This window comes from Ostrea edulis, unplaced genomic scaffold, assembly GCF_947568905.1.
Source record: "Ostrea edulis unplaced genomic scaffold, xbOstEdul1.1 scaffold_96, whole genome shotgun sequence".
Lineage (NCBI taxonomy): Eukaryota > Metazoa > Mollusca > Bivalvia > Ostreida > Ostreidae > Ostrea > Ostrea edulis.
The window spans coordinates 3,219-8,959 of record NW_026606026.1 but is presented as its reverse complement, the minus strand read 5'-3'; the positions used below and the strand labels follow the sequence as shown (position 1 = coordinate 8,959).

The following is a 5,741-nucleotide window of genomic DNA, read 5'->3' as shown; positions in this document are numbered from 1 at the left end:
GAGGCTACGCCTCGGTTGACAATGGTTTTCTCGGGGTGAAAATTTTCAATGTTGCCCTCAACTACATGCAATATTTATATACTGTTAACAATATAACATATGGTCAGTGTCCATTGAACAAGTTTTGTCAATCTACAAGCAATAGTTTTGATTTTAATTCGTTATCAGAAATCCGGTTGATTGTTTTGAATGTTATCGGAAACTCCGGTTTAGATTATCGGTAATTAGGTTGATGTTAATGTAGAGGCTAATAAGAATCATACGAATTACTCAGCATTGACCATTTAATGAGTTGTATATTATGGAAATCCATAGGAGACCCCCAAGTCATGTTCTATATAATCCATTGTATCAATCCTGACCTACCCATGCTGACAACCCAGGATGTCAACTTGGTCATATCCCAGCATGAACCTGGTATTTCCAACTGAAAATCATGGTCAAATCAAGATACATCTAAATGGTGCAAAATAATTTTATGAATAACCGATAATAAACTCTGTGTATTAGTCCCAAATGTTGTTTACACCAAAAGGAGTACCAACTTTGTGCTCGGGCATGTCTAATAAAGGTGTTTTTCATTAAATACAATGTACAGCATGCAAAATTCTTCGTCTGCTCCGCCATGCTTGTTATCGCGAGATCTCGTAGGTGGATCTAATGAAAAACCTAAGCATTGACAATCAGCGCGAAAATGTAGTTACTCGAGCCACTTCGACAAAGAAAGGAAAATCATATTGTTGCAGAAAGAATTTACACTCTGCTGTTCGGTTTTTAACTTGATATTAAATTCAAACCTTTTCAATACCGACGAAATAGCTTTCGCCTCCATACTTTTCCATTGATGTAAATACTACCTTATATGGCATATGCAAATGACTTGACAATCGGAAGTTTATACTTCAGTACATCAAACATGGCGCACAAATATGAATCGAGAAATTGGAATTTATCGAAATTGCTGAAAACGGTAGAATAGAGCCTCACAAATCTTAAGTTGCAGGTTGTAAATTTATATATTGACTAAGAAACATAGAATATCATTTTATTTACGTAAAGAAAGTCAGGAAATGTTTAGAATGAGCGCAAATGTTGCGGGAGTGAATCACTCCCGCATTTGCACCATTACGGAGATCCTAAGGAGTTGTAGCCCTCTCCTTAAAAAAAGAAAAGAAAAAAAAATCAGAGAGGGCTACATTATTGCAGCTAGGGCTACATTATTGCAGCTAGGTGGAACCTAGTCTCGTACAACCAGACGCTCCGCTTTTCCCGTAAATATCCGAAGAGATAAAGCTCGTCGGAGATTTACGGAGATAGCCGAGCGTCTGGTTGAACGAGACTAGGTGGAACCTCGTCCCACTTTTCCTGTAGAAATAAAAATAGAACATGACGCGCCACCTAGCGAGCGTGGTTGCTGCTAATTATAGCATATTCCCAGGATTTTATTACGTGTACGTCACAAGTAATAAATGATCATGAATTAAAGAATATTTGGGCGAAGAAGATAGTTCGACAACAAATGTACTTTGCCGTTCTCACTATCCTCAACCTTGTATACCTTGCCGTTGCTGTCGTCCGTGTTGCATTTCTTCGGTTTCATTTTGAAAGACGTTAAGAATGACGTGACATCACAAACGTTACTGAACTCCGCACCATCCGCCTTTGGCATGGCCATCGCACTTTGGCGTCCGTAACGTTAACAAACCATCGCACTTTGGCGCAGACCATCGCACTTTGGCGTGACCATCGCACTTTGGAGCGACCATCGCAGTTTAGACACACACACACACACACACACACACACACACACACACACACACAATATATATATATATATATATATATATATATTTAAAAAATATGAAAAGAAAACACAGAAATCCTCCGTAAAGCTTTAGCGCTTTCATTACATCTTCAGAAGCTTTACAAAAATATATACATAGCAGTATCATAGTAACAGTGATTATGACGTCAAAGTAAGCGAAACGTTAAATGTCTATATTGTGACGTCATGGATAATGTACAACAATGATCTGGAAAAAGTACGGGAAAATCATAGGCAATTATAAAAGACTATTAAGTTTTGGCTTTAGAATACCAATAAAATGTTTTTCTTTTTCCCGTCTCTGAATAGCACTGGCACATCTGAGTTTATAAAATGGGAAAATGTTAAATCTTTTTTACCACACGTTTCCAGGTGTGCACTTAACTGGATTTGTCTGTATTCAGGTGTACTGATGTGCTGCTTATGTACACGTACACGGGCACGGAGAGTGTTGCCAGTTTCACCAATGTAATATTCCTTGCATCCAGGACATGTGATGGCGTATATGACATCCTTTGTATCGCATGACATGTTAGCATTAACTTTAAATTCTCGTCCGTTAAAATTATAACTGGTCCCTTCTGTAATGTAGTCACATGTACCGCATCGAGGGTCCGTACACTTTGACACTGTATAAGTACGGTCATCTAATTGGGAGGAACAAAGTATTCTCTTAAGATTTTTGGGCTGGCGTTTACTGCTAATAAAACGACAGTTCTTGTATATGCCTTTTGTTTGTTCATCTTCCCTAAGTAGCTTGTTTAATTCATAAACAATTGAATTGATGTTTTGATTTCTCGGATTATAAGTATGTACAAATGGTATTATTTCTCCGTCATTAGCACATCGTGTGTTTGAAAGTAGCTGTATCTTATCGCACTCCTTAGCCTTCATTATTCCATCGTCTACAAGTTGTTCTGGGTATTTTTGGCTTAATAAATACAATTTTAATTCCTCCAATCGGATATCCCTCGTATCAATATATATATATATGATGTGAGTGTGTGTGTATGTTTAAGTATGTTTATATATATAATTATTTTGTGTTCCACTTCCATTCTGACCTTGATGTAACTGAAAAAGGCTGTGCCTGCTGCCCAATCCTATTCATTTTTTAATAAAATATTGTTCGAATTAAAGCTTCCAAACAACAATTTATAGCAAATCCGCACTTACAGCAATGAAACATTCTTTTAACTACCCCGTTTATTGTTTACACCCGCTAGGTACAAGTACAAGTATACTAACACGTACATCCCACACTTTGCCGCTCCATTGACCACAGATCGCCGTTATACTCTATAAATGAATCTCAAGTTGGTTCATCAAATAGTATCTTGAGTGAGTTCAAATAGTGGAAAATTGAAGAGGAATTTATATTTAACTTATATCTAGATGTAACTGAATAAAACCTTCAAATCTTTTGTGGATACAGTACAAAATATAAACATCCATCATTAATTTAAGTAGCGGCGAGTAATCAGTCCTGTATCTGACATAATATAGACCATCGCAGGCTTGTATCTTACTTAAAACATTGTTCTATCTAAACCAGTATTTCTCATAATATTGGCCTGCTCTTAATTATACTGGACTATGTTCAGTACAGTATGAAAAATAAAGTACTGTCAAGACAAAGAACTGACGTCACAGCAATGTTTTAACGCCACTTATCTTCATTAGATTGATTGATTTTTTTCCGCCACACTCAACAATCCATCAGTTATTATGGTGGCGTATCTTCATTAGAGATAGATCATGTTCACATATCAAATATTCGATCGAATATTCACAGGCACTCGGTGTCTTAAATATCTATATTTGTCTATTGAACCTATTTCTAATTGAATTGAATCAATCTATATTCAAATTTAACATATCTTTAATTCATTGAGGGATATTTTTAATGATTTGAAGACAAGTCTCAGGGGCGGATCCAGGAATTGCGGTTACAGGGGGCGCCACTGGATTTTACAGATTTTATAGGGCTTGAAAAATGTCTCCTATTTAGTCATTTGTACTATTTTCTATCATTTTTCATAAGGTGAAATTAATTAAATTACGCAAATATTAAGGGTTTTTGGAAAAAATGAAGTTATCCCAACAACGTAATTCAAGAAATCAAAAGATTTTGTCATTTATTTCTCCGGGAGTGGAAGAAATTAGTGCTTCTTATATTGTTCAATACATTTTTCTAAACAAGATACCACAATTTACCTTAAATTTGAACATTTTAGGGCTGCGCCCCCCCCCCCCCCTTAAATCCGCCACTGGGTCTTAAAACATGTCTTAATTAATTTGAAAGGATAGTTTATAAAATTTCAAAATTATAGGTCTATTACATATATATGACATCACATTAAAAGTTGATGCGTTATCAAGTATACAACTTCCGTTAAAAAAAAATCACAACAAACCCCCATGCCAACAAATTCACTGTTATTAGGTCTATCATATCTACCCGTCCATGCACGGATTAATGTCTAGTTGGTAATAAAAACATTGTTACATATGTTTTCATTGTTTATATATATCTACTTCATGATAAAACAAAAACGATAATAAAATTCAATCTTAGATCCGCTCGCAAACTCTAGATCAGTCATCGGATATTGCAATGCATTGTGGTTTGATATGCGAGAAAAAGTGCGATTGTATTCAACCAATGAAATTTCTACAATGAACCAATGAGATTCTTGATATTTAGCAACCCATATACATAGGAGTTGGTTTCCATGTAAGTTCACTCGCTTAATTACTTGTGAATTGCATGTGAGGAGACTGAATAGAAGAAAGGTAAGACATAATTATTTCTGAAATGTTATAAATCTTATACAATTTGCATTAGATATTGGGCTTTCTGATTTACATGGTATTTTATTTTCTCTTTTTTACGTTTGCTAGGCCTAGTCGCCGGACTAATAGTGTAGGCCCTAGGCCAGGCCTATATATTTGTTTACTGTTGTCATGGGGTATTTTTTAAAAAAAAAAAAAAGAAGGCCATTCGGGTTGGATACCGTTTGGACTTGGGAGATTTAACAATTGTATGTACTGTACTTGTTTCGAGATTTTGAATGGTACTTTTAATGTTTTAGCAATCATGTCTGAAAGGAAAGCTGTCATCAAGAATGCTGACATGTCCGAGGACATGCAGCAGGATGCCGTTGACTGTGCAACCACAGCGTTGGAAAAATACAACATTGAAAAAGATATTGCCGCTTACATCAAGAAAGAATTCGACAAAAAGTACAACCCAACGTGGCATTGCATTGTTGGGAGGAACTTCGGTAGCTACGTAACCCACGAGACCAAGCACTTCATCTATTTCTATTTGGGACAAGTTGCCATCCTCCTCTTCAAATCTGGTTAAGTTGAGAACCATCTATAATAAATTTTCATTGGGGGAAAGGAGACTGAACAACTGAACAGTGCAGTGTTGGCTGAACTTTGACATGTACTGGAGATTACTTTTTGCAGATTGTTTACAAGACTTATCTGACTTTTTTGAAGGTTGCATCCATTTGTAGTTAAGTTGTTAACTAATTTATTTTCTATTAAAACTATAAAAAGGTAGTGAAAATCGTTTTGAAATGCATTGTACTTGGTACTATTCATACAGTAGTAGTGAATAAGTATCGCAAGTTCAATAAATATTTACACTTGTTATTGTTACTACATAAAATATTGTAAATGAAGTCTACTTTTGGTTCTCGATCTATAATGAATTGCCATGGTCGGTGTTTGAATTTCTATACAGCAGTTGGCTAAAATTTAGTTTCCAAATTGGTGTTTATGTGACTGGTTGTTAATCGTTGCAAGCCACGCCCATTGTCTCCGTTCACACCACGTCAAATGCTGTGGCGCATTACTCGTGCTACAGCTACATCACCTGTCGAAATTGCTTTTACACTTATTG

At 35.9% G+C, this 5,741-nt stretch overlaps 1 long non-coding RNA gene across 1 annotated transcript; it reads left to right on the top strand.

Moving 5' to 3' along the window:
- The first annotated feature begins 4,100 nt into the window (after positions 1 to 4,100).
- Positions 4,101 to 5,520, top strand: LOC130051163 (uncharacterized). Its single transcript, XR_008799538.1, has 2 exons — positions 4,101 to 4,621; positions 4,921 to 5,520. It is a non-coding gene; the product is annotated as an uncharacterized LOC130051163 (long non-coding RNA).
- The last annotated feature ends 221 nt before the right edge of the window (positions 5,521 to 5,741 follow it).